The following is a 17,281-nucleotide window of genomic DNA, read 5'->3' on the forward strand; positions in this document are numbered from 1 at the left end:
TGGCAGTTCTAGACTTAAGACTGCTATCCTGGCTTTGCCACTAGGTAGCACATAAACTTGGTCTACTTACTTAACATATTGTACCTTAATTTCTGTATCCGTGATCATATAACATACCTCAAGTGCTGTGACAAGCTGAAACATTATGGGTAAAACTTTTAGGACAGTATCTGGCTTTTAGAAAGTACCTGGTAAAAGCTAAGAAAAATGCTGTCATCACCATAATTGGAGCATTACAGTAAATCCACAGGGGTAGGCCAGGAACAATACTAACTAGCAAACTGGGACTAAGGACCTAACTTCTCTAAAGTTACACAAGAGTGAAAACCATAACTGGAACCAAAATCTGACCCAGAGCCCACAGCTCTTTCTCCTACCCCTCATTGTTCCTACCCATATCTCTGTTTTCTCTGTTCTCTAGACCACACTGCCTTCAAAAAATCAAAAAAGGGCTGGGAAGGTGGCTCAGTGGTAGAGTGCTTGCCTTGCACACATGAGGCCCTGGGTTCAATTGCTCAGCACCACATAAGCAGAAAAAGCCAGAAGTGGTGCTGTGGCTCAAGTGGTAAAGCACTAGCCTTGAGCTGAAGAGCTGAGGGATAGCACCTAGGCCCAGAGTTCAGGCCCCACGACTGACGAAAAAAAAATCAAAAGAGCTCAGATCTACAATGGCCTAACAACTTACCAGGAATACACACACACACACACACACACACACACAGTCACCTCTTAAGAACTGTTCATCATCCTATAAATAAGAATAATATCTGCCATGTCTATAGTAATGATAGGCTCAAATAAGATAAAATGCATAAGAATAACTTGGTTTTTTTTTTAAGTATAAAGCTATGCCAGGAAATTACTCATACCTGTAATCCCAACTACTCAGAATACAAAGATCAGAAGAATCATGGTTCAGAGATAGTCCCTTGTAAAACTTAACAAGACCCCATTTCAGTCAGTAAGCCAGAAGTAGTGGTATGTGTGATTCCATCTACATAGGAGGCCTTAGATAAGAGGATCATGGTCTGAAGCCAGCCCAGGCAAACACCCCTACCTGAAAAATAAAGAAGATATGGCTCAAGTAATAGAGCCTTTGTCTAGCCAGTATGGGGTCCTGAGTTCAAATCCTAGGACCACCAAAAACAAAAATAGAAAAGTACCAAAGCTGTTAAGGTCCAAAGAATTATTACCTGAAAAGGGACTAGATGGTACATGCATCTTAAAATAAAATCATTACATTATTATGTATTATAGGAATTTCAGACAGGACAATGGGAAATGGAAAAAAAAAAAGGGTACCTTGTAGGCCTTAAATCATGGTTTTGATTTTGGTTTTTGGCTATGTGAAGAGGACAAGTCTACAAAGTATTCACTGTAAGTTCTGAATATGAGTAGAGACATACTCTGTTACTAGCTGAGGTAGAATGAAGAATTCTAGATGGGTTCCTCTATCAAACTACAAGCTTTCTAAAGTAGACCCCACTAATTCTCTTTATGATCTAATTACTTGTAGAATCAAATATTTACTGAATAAACACACTGAGATGCACTAGGAGATAAGTATGAATAGGCAGGAGTTTAACATCAGGCAGACAGATGGACTTAATCCAGTAACAATAGAAGCTAGTATCCTCCTTCCTGAACAGTAGAGTAGCAGAATGAACTACTTTAGTAAGATCAAACTGGAAGTACATGCAAGAACAAGTTAAGGCAGGAGCAATTTGGTGAAGCTAAATATGGCAAGGAGACTGCTGCAATAATGGACATGGGCTTCAACTCTGGGCTTGGGCGCTGTCCTTGTGCTCTTCTGCTCAAAGCGAGCGCTCTACCACTTGAGCCACAGCACCACTGGACATGGAGGTTCTGAACAACCAGGGTCATTAGAAACCAGAAAGGGGACAATTCAGAGATAGCACCCAAGAAGACCCTGTCCTAGATCAGACATGAGAAAAGAGCAGAACTGCAACACTCCAAACCTTACTAACCTCATCTGAAGAAAGGTAGAAATAATGATACCACACAGGGACATTGTAAAGAATAACACTTAAATTATTAGCACAATTTCTGGGATAAACAACATGCTAATAAATTGTAAATGTTGGGCTGGGAAGGTGGCTCAGTGGTAGAGTGCTTGCCTTGCATGCATGAGGTCCTGGGTTCGATTCTTCAGCACCACATAAGCAGAAAAAGCCGGAAGTGGCGCTGTGGCTCAAGTGGTAGAGCGCTAGCCTTGAGCTGAAGAGCTGAGGGACAGCGCCCAGACCCAGAGTTCAGGCCCACAACCAACCCAAAAAAAAAACAAAAAAACAATAAATTGTAAATGTTTTCATCATTATTGAAAAGGTACATCAATAATGACTTACAAACAGTAGAAACTCAAATGTCGCAAGGATAAATGGATAGATGAATGAGGGCATATATTTTTAATATAATTTTTGTTATTACTAAGGTGCTGTACAAGGGATTGCCATTTCATAAGTAATGACTTATAATAATGTCACCCCTTCCTTTGCTCTCTCCCAGTTGAGTGCATACATTACTAAGTAAATAAACTATAGAGTGTCTAAGCATGAGTAATGTTAAGAATGATGATCAAAATATTGACAGACAGAGGAAATGAAAAGGGAAATTGAGCATATTAGGAGAAAATATGTACTATTTTTAGGGCTTGCTCTAGGGCAAATATGAATCTAAGAGGTGTGGCTGCCAATACTTAAGGACTAAGGAAAATGGGGGATGGACATAGGACTAAAAGGTCAACATAAGAAATAATTAAGTGAGAGAACTGTCCAGAATTTTGACTATATGAATGTCCTGGTTTTGATGTACTATCGTTTCACAAAATATTAACTACTGAGAGAAACTAAATAAAAATATGTGCAATCTCTACACTAGTCCTCTAACTACATATAAACATGTTGATCATCTTGAAGTAAAATATTTCAAACAGGGGTGGTGATATAGCTCAGTGATAAAGCACTTGCTTAGCATGTGCAAGGTCCTGGGTTAAGTCATCAGCATTGTCAAAAAAATAAAAAGAAAAGGGCAAAAACAAATCGTTTAAACAGGGATACAGGTGGACCCATCACAACAATGAGACGTACAAGTCATTATGTCAAAAAACAAACTTTACAAATTTGGGAGGGGGGGGAGATGGGAAGGGATGGGAAGGGGAAACAAAGGAGGAGGCAACAATGCTTGATAAGAAATGTACTCATTATCTTGCCCATGTAATTGTAACACCGCTGTACGGTATTTTCACAATTAAAAAAAAAAAAGAAGAAGAAGCCAGGTGCCAGTGGCTCATGCCTGTAATTCTAGCTACTCAGGAGGCTGAGATCTGAGAATTGCAGTTCAAAGCCAGCCCAGGCAAGAAAGTCCATGGGACTCTTATCTCCAATAACTACCAGAAAACTGGAAGTAGTACCGTGGCTCAAGTGGTAGAGCACTAGCCTTGAGCTGAAGAGCTGAGGGACAGTGCCCAGGCCCAGAGTTCAAGCCCCATGACCAAAAAGAAAATAAATAAATAAAATAAAAATAAAAGAGAGACGCTGGGAATGTGACAGTGAAACAGTGCTTGCCTAGCATGCATGAAGCCCTGGGTTCCATTCCTTAATACCAACATAAACAGAAAAAGTCAGAAGTGGTGCTGTGGCTCAAGTGGTAGAGTACTCTAAGCAAAAGAAGCTCAGAGACAGCACCCAGGCCTATGTTCAAACCCCCACCCCTGCAAAAAAAAAAAAAAAAGGGAAGGAGGAAGGAAGGAAGGAAGGAAGGAAGGAAGGAAGGAAGGAAGGAAGGAAGGAAGGAAGGAAGGAAGGAAGGAAGGAAGGAAGGAAGGAAATTGGGTATCACTGCCTCAAGCCTATAATCCTAGCTACTCAAGAAGCTGAGATCTGAGAACTGCAGTTGGAAGCAATCCTCAAATTGGTTTCCAACCAGTGCAAGAAAGTCTATGAGATTCAGATCTCGATTAACCACCAAAAAGAGCTGGAAGTGGAACTGTGGCTCAAGCAGTAGCCTTGAAAGAAAAGGTTAGGAAGTGGCGCTGTAGCTCAGGTGGTAGAGCGCTCGCCTTGAGCTGAAGAGCTGAGGGACAGCGCCCAGGCCCAGAGTTCAAGCCCCACGACCGACAAAAAAAAAAAAAAAAAGAAAGAAAAGGCTAGACAATGCCCTGGGCCCTGGGTTCAAAGCCCCAGTACCCACATACACACACACCAAAAAAAAAAGTCTAAAATAGTTTTTTAAATTTTTTTATTAATTTTATTTATGTGGTATCAAGGACTCCAGCCCAGGGCCTCATGCATGCTAGGCAAGCACTCTACTACTAAGCCACATTCCCAGTCCCCTAAAATATTTCTAACAAATTGTGCTACAGTTGAAACAGATTCCATTGCCTCCATTCTACAGGTGATAGAACTGAGTCTCTCAAACCTAGCCTGGCTATATAGCTAGGTACTCCTACAACATTATTGTGCCCCAGTTATGTCCCATAGGACTCTCCTGAGTTACATGCTCCCTTTGCCAGGGAGATAACAGATACTCCTTGAATTTTTTTTTTTGTGGGGGGGGTCGGTCATGGGGCTTGAACTCAGGGCCCGGGTGCTGTCCCTGAGCTTTTTTACTCAAGGCTAGTGCTCTACCAATTGAGCCACAGCACTACTTCCAGTTTTTCCTGGTGGTTAACTGGAGCTAGGAGTCTCACCGAGTTTCCTGCCCTGGCTGGCTTCAAACCATGATCCTCAGATCTCAGCCTCCTGATTACCTACTCCTTGAATTTCTAATTCCTTTTTCTCCCCAATGATATCAAATACTGCTAAAATGCTTAGAAATTAGGAAGCGATGATGGAAAACTTTTTTGTATCTGATAAGTTACCAGCAGTCTGGGGGGAAATGTTAGGGAAATAAATAGATGTGGGTGAATGGAGAAAGAAGTGAGGATACAAAGCCTCTTTTCCATTTCTTCAGGATCTAAAAACATTAACCTTGCTTTCCCTGGTGCCACAGCATCCCTTGATACTTAGATCTCATCTCACTTCATCAAACCTTGATACCTGGCTAACCTAACTATCTGCTTTCCCTGATCTCATTCCAAGAGGAATGAAACTGCCTGGTCTGAAACCCAAGCAATCTGACAACAGGGAAAATTCATACTTCTCTAAACTAACTAATAGAAATAAAGGTGGGCATAAGCCTCTTAGGAGGCAGGAGAGGGAAAAGTCTATTTACTCAGATGGGAAATAAAAGGTTTGGAGACTGAGACTGGATTCCAGATACCTACAGGAACCTGGAAGATGGTATGTACAGAGCATTTTGACCCTAAGTCCTACTCTAATCTGTTTTACAGATTTCATTAAAGTAAGAGATAGACTCTAAATGGATTTCTTTCCATTTAAGGACCTCTCCAACTACTCATTATCCCCCAAAATGTCTGCGCCCCCCCCCCACTACCAATCTGAATGTGACTCTAGCCAAAGACTTCCAGGCTTACTTTTTTTCAGGAAGAAAAGCTACAAAATATACCCCACTTGTTTTCAACAATGGAACTTCTTCAGGAAGACATGAGGTATTCATTCCTGTATTCCAAACAGCAATTCTCCCAGTGGTAGCAGGAATGCCACTTAGCTGTTTTTGAAGTTCCTGATAATTCCTCCCCTTCAATCAACCAGCAAGTTCCTGGCACTAGGACCCTGCAAGCAAGAAACACTGAGCCTGCGCTCTAAAGAAAGAGATGCACCATTTCACAACTTCAGCAAAAGCCAAAGCAGCCAACAAAGCCACAGCCACCTCAGCTGTGCTGGGCTCTGCCATTTGGCCAGCTCACGGGCCACTCCCCAGAAGCAGATCATTCTGTCCTTTCCCTTTTTAAACCCACGTCATCACCTGATCATAATGGAAATCAGTCTCCTCAAACCACCATGCAAAGGCGTCTCCATGGCAACCTCAAGAGGAAAGACAGAAAAACGATGCTCCAGTAGCTGCAGTAAAAATAGGTAAGTCCATTTCTCCTCTATCCATGTTATCCTACCATTCTCCCCATTCAAGTCAGATATACAACTTACCTGTCTATCTCACGAACTGGGAAAACACACAAGGTAAATTAAATCATTATGCTAATATAGAAAGCTTATATGTCTGCCAAATCCCATAACTAACTCATAGAAAACGTTCTCAGTATTTCGGGGTAATAAGGATGGGAACAAGAACTCTCTTTTTATTCACAGTATCAGATAGCAATCTCAGCCTTCAATTCTTAGCAAATCACCATTGGTCACTTGTCCATCTAGTCAAGATGCTAATTACTCCAGTATTGCAGTTTCCTTAGGTACTTGAAAAATGCTAGCAGCTACATTGACACCACTGCCCTGCCTCTCTACTCCACCAAGATGCTCAAAGACTGTCATGATGAGTATCCCTCCTTAGATCCAGAAAGTGGGAGTTCTGATTACATTCCTTCCTTCTCTGATGCCTGAAGAGAAGGAATCTCATCTACAGATATATATTTATCAAACATAAATACTAAGCCAAAGTAATTCTCCATGCTTCAATTACCCCTCCTATAAAATCGTGTTTGGTATGAAACATTCAATAAATATCTGTGATTTTTTTTTTTTTTTGGTCCGATCGTGGGACCTGAACTCTGGGCCTGGGTGCTGTCCCTCAGCTCTTCAGCTCAAGACTAGCGCTCTACCGCTTGAGCCACAGCGCCACTTCCGGCTGTTTTCTTTTTGCTTATGTGGTGCTGAGGAATCGAACCCAGGGCCTCAGGCATGCAAGGCAAGCGCTCTACCACTGAGCCACCTTCCCAGACCGATATATCTGTGATTATTATGAGAAAGAAGGACACCTGTAAGTGTAAGGTTCCATCTGGGAGCTTCTGTAAATATAAGATTCTATCTGGGAGCTTATCTAAATTATTTTCTTTCCTCTTAACAGTTGTTTCCAGCTTCCTTTACCACTTTTAAGTGTCTATTCCTGATGGAATCCACACAAACACCCCTATCCTTCAGCAAAGCCTTGCTGAGAAAGAAAACTTGGCTTGCTGGATAAAAATTCCTTTGTAGGGGCTGGGAAGGTGGCTCAGGGGTAGAGCGCTTGCCTTGCATGCCTGAGGCCCTGGGTTCGATTCCTCAGCACCACATAAGCAAAAAAGAAAAAAAGCCGGAAGTGGCGCTGTGGCTCAAGTGGTAGAGTGCTAGCCTTGAGCTGAAGAGCTGAGGGACAGCGCCCAGGCCCAGAGTTCAGGCCCACGACCAGACCCAAAAAAAAAAAAAAATTCCTTTGTAAAAGTAGATATAATCTACATCAATCACTATTTCTTTCTTCCTAAACTCATTACTTTCTTACATCATTCTACTTCAAAGGAAACAGTGCCCCCTTCTTTTCAAACCAAACCTTCCACTCTCCTCTGAGGACATGATTTAGCAATCATCTTTTCTCTAGTGCCTTCAGTTGTACCTCCCTGCAGCAATTGAAAGGTCCCTTCCCTGGAATTTTTCTCTTTGCTACCTTCCTGGGCAGTATTCTTTCTTACCTCATATACCAATCCCTCCTCTCCTCTGTTACCTCCAGCCTTCTATAAGCGTGGCTGGGAAAGCTCATCAACTCCCATAACTTCAACTACTACCTACACACTCCAACCCTAAGCAGAGAGCTCTTCTGAACTTCAGGCCCCCATCTCTGTTAGATGCCAGAGACTACTCTGATTGAACATGCCCAAACACTTTTGCTATCTTCTCCCCTTAAAAACAATCCCTCTTCTATAGTCCCTCTTTGCTACTGAACCACTATCCATCCAAAATAAAACAAATCATCCTCAACAACTCTTTCTCCCTTGTTCTCCACAATTGGTCACTAATCAGGTTAATTCATCCCCATAGCCTCTCTCAGATGTGTCCCTTCCTCTCCTTCCCCACTGATATAATTGTAGTTCAGCTCCAAACCATTTCTATGTTATTACCAGTCTCCCAACTGTGTCTATAGTATTATAAGGGTTTTCTAATAACCATTCTCTAGATTCTCCTGTTCAGTCTATTTCCAAAGTTAAACTTCTCAAAATATAGCCATGTTACTCCCCTGTCTAAAACCCTCCAGGGGTTTTTCTGCCAACAAAATTAAATCTTCTTAGCAGAGCACTACAGGCTACTTAGAACCTGGCTTCAGGGCTGCAAGTAGTGATTGTCAGACACTTGCAATCTTAGCACTAAGAAAGATGAGGCAGGAGGATTCAGAGTTCCAAGCCACTCTGGACTATAAAGCAACACCTTGTCTCAAGAGAAAAAAAAAAAAGGTGATTTAAGTATTAATCCAGTCACACCAATTACTGCTCCTTTTTGTTTTGGTAGGTTTACAGCTTGAACTCAGGGCCAGGACACTGTCCCTGAGCTTGTTCTCAAGACTATTGCTCTACCACTTTGAGCCAAAGCTCCACTTTGGTTTTCTGGTAGTTAACTGAAGAGTCTCATGGACTTTCCTGCCTGGGAAGGAGATCCACAGAGGCTTAGATTCTCAGATCTCAGACTCCTGAATAGCTAGGATTACAAGCGTGAGCCACCAGAGCCTGGCTCAATTATCTCTGCCTTGGTTCCAGAGTTTTCTTTTGTCCTTCAAATGTCACTAGGACTATTCTCTCATCCTTCAATAATCATCTCTCCTGAAGCTTCTCCCAACTTCTCCATGCACAAATAGTCATTCCCTCCCCTGTCCTCACACAGCACCCTGGATATATTTCCATTACAATACTACATTTGATCTACTGTCCATTCAATCCTACCATGATTCCTTCAGGATAGTTTTAGCCAACTCAGTATCTAAGCATTGAACACAGTACTTGAAGCTTGTACCAACAGCAGACTATAGGCATATAAACTGACAGTTTTTGTTTTTTTGTCAGTTGTGGGCGCTGTCCCTCAGCTTTTCAGCTAGAGCTCTACCACTTGAGCCACAGTGCCACTTCCAGCTTTTTCTGCTTATGTGGCGCTGAGGAATCAAACCCAGGGCCTCATGCATGTAAGGCAAGCACTCTACCACTGTGCCACCTTCCCAGCCCTGTCCGACAGCTTTTGAAGAAAGTAACTTCACTCTTAAAAATGATGTACAGAACAGAGGGAAGGGATTAGAGCAGGACATAATACACACTGTCTCTTACAAACACACACACACACACACACACACACACACACACACACACACACACACACACACACACACACACACACACACACACACACACACACACACACACACCAGCAGATGCTGCTCTTTCATCTCCAGATAAGAGCCTAATAAACTAAGTTCTAAGTGCAAGGGCAGTCCCAGACACTATAGAATTTGGTATTGACACTAAAACCCAAGCTGTTCTAGGGTAAAAGAACCACATAGCAGGCCCTAATGTAGATTTTAAAAAAACAACACTATTAATAAGGCTTAAATGGCAGTCAGTGTTGATGCTCTGTTACAGTAAAGTTCCTAAGAGGTATGAGGAGGTCAGACTGTCTATAACCTAAGCTCAACTGGTACTGGTCTACATTTCAAAAAGAAAGTAACACTGAGCCAAACTCGTAATTTCCAAGATGACAAAGACTCTAAGCTAGATTTGAACCAGGCATTCTTTCACCTCTTTCATCTCTTCAGAGGGCTCTGAGGAGGCAGTTTCCATTTCCCCTGGTATGGGACAGATATTACAAGTCCTCCAGAAATACCCCATAACTATAGGCAGACTAAGAAACATGAGAATCAATCTACTATAACAATCCCTCCTAACTTATAACTCCAGGCAGCCACTAACAATAATAGAGCTGGCAGAGCAAAGCTTAGAAGGGCCATTGTCAATAGTATAATTAACGATTCTCTCAACTATTTTAAATCTCCCTAACAGTGTTTCCTTTATACCTTCATGTCCAGTAAGGCTTAACATACCAGTTCTTTCTTGGTATTACCCTCTGCTGTTTAATAGCTTGGAAAATTAAGGCATACCATTTATCATTTTTGGTGCCTACCTCACAGAGATTATTAAATCAAATGACATTATGTCATGAAAAGTTCTATAATCAATAGTGTTATATATAAAAGAAAGGTATCATTATCATCAGCCTAAGTCCTCATTACTGATAAGTGAAGCCAGACTCTCTCTCCTTCCACATTTCTAACCACTTTACACACAACAGTAAGGCAAATACATCCTCTAAAATACTGCTGTGTCCATATACTCACTTGCCCAGCATTTTTTTACTGACATCTCATTCCTTGCTTCTAATTTAACATGTGCAGTCTCATCTCTGCACCGCTGCAGCTGCTTACGGGGTTTTCTCTAAACCTGCATAGCACACTTTCTCTTCAAAGTCCAGCTAAAGCCTCATTACACACAAAACAAAGACAACATTTTAAAAAGACATTTTTTAAACATGACGGAAGGACTAAGGACAATTCCATTTGAAGGAAAAAAAAGTGGGAATAGTTATTATATACTTTAGGAGTCAACATTTTAAGAAATTATATACACAAAATTACATATGTATAATTTATTTGTAAATATAAACAAATATATGTATTATTTGTAAACATATTACCTGTGAATACATAAAATGTTTTAGATGTACGGTGAATATATGCTGCGTACATATTTATTTACAAGTTAATTATTATTAAGTTATTGTCACTTTTAACATCTCACAGCTCCAGCTTTGGTAGTACATCAGGGAATGGATATCAACCTGCACCTCAAAACTTTCTGACCCTGAGTACTTGATAGCAGAGTAGCAAACAGTATTAAGGGATGGATGCTCTCCTCGCTGCGTTAGGACACGGGTAAGTTCTAAACCCCTGCCTCTTCTAAGACCGCAGAACTCCTCTGGGCGGTTCAGCCGTGGCTGAGTTGAGAGGCGTGTTAAAGATGACTTTTCGAGGGACGGGTCCGGGGCAGGGAATACACACCGAACTCCCATCTAGACTCCCACGCTCAGGCCCCCACGCTTCCCTTCTTCCGTCTGACAGAATTCTCAGCCCCGTGCCCACTGGAAACCTGTGGCTCGGTGCGGGCTCAGGAATGGCTCGGGCGCTCCGGGAAGGGAGGGGCCTGGCAGCTCCGGGGGAACTCGGGGCCCGGCGCACACCGCCCGGCCGAAGAACTGAGGGGGGCGGCCGAACCCGGCCGCCACATCCCGGCGGGCGGGCGGGCGGGCGGGCGGGCGCCCACCGCCGCGGAGCGCGGCCCGTCCCTGCCGGCCCCCGCCCAGTGCACCGGGCTCCGCGCCCCGCCCTGCGCCAGAGTCGAACCCCGGCCCACGGCACCGCGCCCCGCAAGCACGTGGGGACGGCAGAGCGGACGGCGGGCAGGGTCGCTCGTTCGTACCTGTCCGGTCTGGGGTTCCGTGCCCGGCTCGGGCACCGCCGGCGACCGACGCCCAAGACCCTGCGGGCTCCGCCCAGCCCCGCCGCCCCGCCTCGCGGGCTGCCCGACGCGCCGCCCGACCCCGCCAGCCCCACCCCCAACCCCCCAGACCCCGAGGCCTAGGGGCGCCCTGGATCCGAGAACAGCTACTCTTTCCCACAGTCTCTCCCTGGCTGAGAAGTGCACGCCAACGCGGCCTAGAAGACATCGATCAGGCACAAAGCTGGACACCTGACGCGGGATGTGCGCAGGCGCACTGATCCTGGGAAGCTGATTAGGCCCATAATGGGGAGGCGCGTCGTGGCTATCGCCCTCTGCCGGCGGAAGAGAGATCGCGCGGAAAACCCGAAGGAGGCATTTGCGAGCTTCAGTGTTGAAACGGTTAAAACAATCATGTATCCCTGTCTCGTTGTTTAGTTTGATAAATGCGTTTATTTTGCTGATACACAATTGTATTCCATAATGCGAAGGTGCGTTTAAGACAGGCATATAACAACACGAATGTACATAGTAGTATTTGGCTCTTGTATACTAAATACATTCAACTTATTTTTTTTATTGCCTGGGCGCTGTCCCTCAGCTCTTCAACTTAAGGCTAGTGCTCCATCCATCACTTGAGCGACAGCGCCACTTCCGGCTTTTTCTGCCTATGTGGTGCTGAGGAATCGAACCCAGGGCCTCATGCATGCAAAGCAAGCGCTCTACCACTGAGCCACCTTCCCAGCCCTACATTCAACTTCTTAACCCAATACACCCCCCTTCTAATAATGTAACCTAAAGAAATGAGCCGAGCGCAGGTGGCCGCTGCCTATAATCCTTAGCCACCTAAGAGGCTGAGATCTGAGGATCAAGGCTCCGAAGCCAGCGGGGGCAGGAAAATATGTGACTCACGTATCAAATTAACCACCAAAAAAGCCAGAATTGACGCTGTGGCTCAAGGATAGGACCTCGGCCCTGAGTATAAGCCCCATTACCTAAATAATAATGGAACAAATGCGCAAGGCTGAGTACCTCACATCTCTGTGCCTCTGTTTCCTCTTTTGTGAAATGAGACTGTTAATGACAGTTTCTATAGATAGAAACTATTACAGCCTGAAATATCACTGTTACTAGTATGCTTGTCTCCGGTAATCTTAGCTTGAAAACAACCTGAAAAATCCATAATGTTAGCAGAGCCCTGGTGGCTCATGCCTGTAATCCTAGTTACTCAGAAGGCTGAGATCTGAGGATCATGATTGAAACACAGCCTGGCAGGAAAGACTGTGAGGCTCTTTATCTCCAATTAGCCACAGGAAACCAGAAGTGGCACTGTGGCTCATAGTGGTAGAGTGCTAGCCTTGAACAAAAAAAGCTCAGGGAAAGTACCTGGGCTGTGTGTTCAGGCCCCACAACAGACACACACACACACACACACACACACACACACACACACACACACAAAATCCATAATGTTAATGGTGGGGTAGGAGTGGAGGATTAATGATAAATGGAATGAATTGAGTACCTCATTGCGTCTTTTTTCATCTCACCTTCTAATTATTTCTAATTATTCTGAACAGATAATACACTCCCCTGGTTAAAAGCCAAAATTAATATTTTTAAATATGCACTGAGAAACCTCCCTGCAAGCCTTGGCCCAACCCACTCCATGTCCTTATCAATGTTTTATTTAAATGCTTGTGAGTATGGATACAATCTTACTCATTCAATTTCTTTTACAAAAGCTAGCATATGTTATATACACTTGTACCTTGTTTTAGTCACTTGCAACATATCTCAGAACTCTTTCTGAATCAATATACTAGAGCTAGAGGTGCCTATTAGTGTTTTCGGTTGCGTAGTACTCTATTACATGGACATGAATAATTAACTGACTTCTACTTGTATACTTTCCCTTTCTCTTTTGCTGTTGCCCTGAATGTTGCCCCGAATCACTCTGTATGTTTATGTGGCATACTTATTGGTCAAATAACTTCAGTTGAAAAAGTCTATCTTTTGATAAAAAAGAGAGATCCTATAAAAGTTTGAGTTTCAAAATACATTACTTACCGTTTTAATCATTTTTAAGTGTACAATGCAGTGGCCTTAGTATATCGTTTTTCTGCAAACATTGCTTCTATCCATCTTCATTTTTTTCATCTTTCTATACTAAAACTCTGTTCCCAAATTCTTCATTCTCCCCTCCCTACAACCCCTAGTAATCCTTGCCTCTGTGAATTTGACTATGGCACCTCATATGTGAAACAGTATAATATCTGTGCTTTCATCATTGGTTTATTTCAGTTAGCATGCCTTATTTTCTTTCCTTCTTCTTTTTTTTTTTTTTTTTGTTGTTGTTGTTGCTAGTCCTGGGGCTTGAACTCAACACTGTCCCTGAGCTTCTTTTGCTGAAGGTTATCACTCTACCATTTGAGCCACAGCGCCTCTTCTGGCTTTCTGTTAATGTACTACTGAGGAATCAAACCCAGGGCTTCATGCATGCTAGGCAAGCACTCTACCACTAAGCCATATTCTCAGCCCCTCACTTAGCATGCCTTAAAGACTCATGCATGTTGTAGCATGTGTCAGAATTTAATTCCTTTTTAAGGCTTTTAAAGTTCCATTGTATCAATATGCCACTTTTATACTTCCATTTTTCCTTTGGTAGACATTGTTTTCACTTTTAGCTTTTGTTTATATATTTATTTTTGTTTTGTTTTTTGCAGTACAAGGGTTTGAACTTAAGGTCTCAAACCTGCTAGGCAGATGCTCTATCACTTATTCCATGCCCTACTCTTTGTATTTTTTTAATCTTCCATTTAGTTGTTTCTTTTTGTCAAATAAGGTTGTTTGTTGTTGTTGTTGTTGTTTTGCCCCAGCCAGGCCTGGACCACAATACCATTTACAGCTCCTGCATGGGATGAGGAGTGTAAGCCACTGTGCCAAGCCTTACTTCTTTTTTAGGGGGGGGGGGTCCGGTCGTGGGGCCTGAACTCTGGGCCTGGTCGCTGTCCCTCAGCTCTTCAGCCCAAGGCTACGCTCTACCACTTGAGCCACAGCGCCGCTTCCGGCTTTTTTCTTTTTTCTTATGTGGTGCTGAGGAATCGAACCCAGGGCCTCAGGCATGCAAGGCAAGCGCTCTACCACTGAGCCACCTTCCCAGCCCCCGAGCCTTACTTTAATGCACATACTTTTAAGCATAAATTCATGTCTCCTTCACCTCATCCCCAAGATTCCTACTCAGAGCAATTCTTGTGTGTGTGTGTGTGTGTGTGTGTGTGTGTGTGTGTGTGTGTACACATGTGTGTGTGTGTGTGTGTGTGTGTGTGTGCTGGTCCTGGTACTTAAACCCAGGGCCTGGGGGCTGTGCCTTAACTTTGTACTCAAAGCTAACACTTTACTATTTGAGCCACAGTTCCATTTTGGGCTTTTTAGTGGTTAATTGGAGCTAAGAGTCTCCAGGCTGTCTTTGAACTATGATCCTCAGATCTTAGCCTCCAGAGTAGCTAGGATTACAGATATGAGCCACTGCCCAGCTCAGAGCAACCCTTTTTTGTTTTTTTTTTTGTTTTTTTTTTTTTGTCGGTCATGAGCCACTGCCCAGCTCAGAGCAACCCTTTTTTGTTTTTTTTTTTGTTTTTTTTTTTGTCGGTCGTGGGGCTTGAACTTTGGGCCTGGGCGTTGTCCCTCAGCTCTTCAACTCAAGGCGAGCGCTCTACCACTTGAGCTACGGTGCCACTTCCAACCCTTTTTTTTTTTACTTTTTTGTCTTTTCTTTTTTAGTACTGGGGATCAAACCCAGGATGTTGCACTTGCTAGGCAAGAGCTTTGCCACTGAGCTACATCCCAGCCCCCAGAGCAATTCTAAATGCCAGTTTTCTTTTTGCTGCCATAGTCAGGCTCTGGAAATTTTTGGAGGGGGAAGGGTGGGGCTTGAACTCTGGGCCTGGGCGCTGTCCCTTAGTTCTTCAACTCAAGATGAGCACTCTACCACTTGAGCCACAGCACCACTTCCCATTTTCTGGTGGTTAATTGGAGATAAGAGTTTCACAGACTTTCTTGCCTGGGCTGGCTTTGAACCATGATCCTCAGATCTCAGCCACCTGAGTAGCTAGGATTACAGGTGTGAGCCACCAGCACCCAGCTTGGAAATTTTTATTTTTTAATTTTTTAAATTGTTTTATTTATTGTCCAAGTGATGTACAGAGGGATTACAGTTACTTAAGTGAGGGGGATAATAAGTACATTTCTTGTCAAACTTGTTACCCCTTCCCTCATTTTTGTCCTACTTTCCCTCCCTCCCATCCTCCCTACCCCCAGGTTGTACAGATCATTTCCAACATATTGTCTTGTGTATATCACTATTGCCTTGGTTCTTTGTCTCACCATAATGTTGTTCCCCTTCCCTTCCCTAATTCAAATAAACGTATATATAATACCAGGGTACCAAAATCAAATACAGTGACAACAGCAGATAAACCATAGGGGGAAGAAGATACAAAAGAAATAAAAGCAATCACATAGTACATTAAAAACAGTAACAACAAAGAAAAACCTCTTGTGTCCATGTCCTGTAGTTCATTTCACTTATCATTGTCTTATATAATCATATGTACATAGCTATTGAGCTATTCTGCACATCTTCTAAGATTGTCCTAGGCATATACTACTTATTGCAAATAAGGGAAATCATGGGACCTGTGTTTCTTTGGGTCTGGCTTACTTCACATAATATTTTTTCCAACTTTTTTCATTTCCTTACAAATGGGGTGGTATCATTCTTTCTGATGGAGGCATAGAATTCCATTGTATAAATACACCACATTTTCTTGATCCATTCATCTACTGAGGGGCATCTGGATTGGTTCCATATCTTAGCTATGGTGAATAATGCTGTGATAAACATAGTTGTGCTGATAGCTTTAGATATGGCCTTGTTTGTGATCATTTGGGTAAATGCCCAGAAGTGGGATTGCTGGGTCATAGGGGAGCTCTATGTGTAGTCTTTTGAGGAACCTCCATACTGCTTTCCAGAGTGGTTGAACAAGTTTACACTCCCACCAACAATGCAGTAGGGTTCCCTTCTGGCCACATCCCCTCCAGCATCTGTTGTTATTAGATTTCTTGATTATAGGATCTGGAAATTTAAGCATTTAATATGGTCGATTTCCTTGACATTGTTTCCTATAGTTTCCTAAACACAATGTACTGAACCTTGACTTTGAAAAAATACAATCACTAGACAATATATCTTGTCCATATGAATACATATTGATCAGCTCTGTTTTACACACACACAAACCACCTGCTTAGTGGCATTAGCAACCTTTAACAGATGTGCTGCCAAGCCTTCAGGGGGATGGAAATGGGACATGGGAAAAATTCAAATGCTTCTCAGAACAATGAAAGGGAGGATCACTGAATCTAAAGGTCATACTAATAGGAGAACTATTCTTTTTATTTTGCCTGTGCTGGGGTTTGAACTCAGGGACTGGGCACTGTCCCTGTGCTTCTTTTGCTCAAGGCTAGTGCTCTATCACTTGAGCCACAGTGCCACTTCTGGCTTTTTGGGTTTATGTGGTACTGAGGAATCAAATACAGGGCTTCATACATGCCAGGCAAGCAATCTACCACTAAACCACATTCCCAGCCTCTACTGTTTCTTTTACATTGGGATAGTTTGAATGGCCTTCAGGGAAAGTTAGTATCCTCTTTTTTGTGTATCCTTTGTATTATTTCTTCACAGATATAGCTGTAAAGTACTCCAACCAATCAATCTGACAGGGCCTGAATGAGACCCCAAAGACTCCCCTATACTGCTATGTGACTATATCCCATCATGCCAACCTGTGATACTGAATATGGAAAAACATCTATGCTTATCTGGTGAAAATTATATAATTTTTCAAA

General features: G+C 43.0%; 1 protein-coding gene across 1 annotated transcript in view; it reads right to left on the reverse strand.

The window, feature by feature from the left end:
• Positions 1-11,426, reverse strand: part of Dctn1 (dynactin subunit 1) — a 33,309-nt gene extending 21,883 nt beyond the window's left edge. The window contains exon 1 of the mRNA XM_042699690.1: positions 11,354-11,426. The gene's annotated coding sequence lies outside the window, so the exon portion shown is untranslated. The remainder of the gene's footprint in view (positions 1-11,353) is intronic.
• Positions 11,427-17,281: the final 5,855 nt, after the last annotated feature.

Source organism: Dipodomys spectabilis, unplaced genomic scaffold (genome assembly GCF_019054845.1).
Source record: "Dipodomys spectabilis isolate Male_0828 unplaced genomic scaffold, ASM1905484v1 ptg000262l, whole genome shotgun sequence".
Taxonomy (NCBI): domain Eukaryota; kingdom Metazoa; phylum Chordata; class Mammalia; order Rodentia; family Heteromyidae; genus Dipodomys; species Dipodomys spectabilis.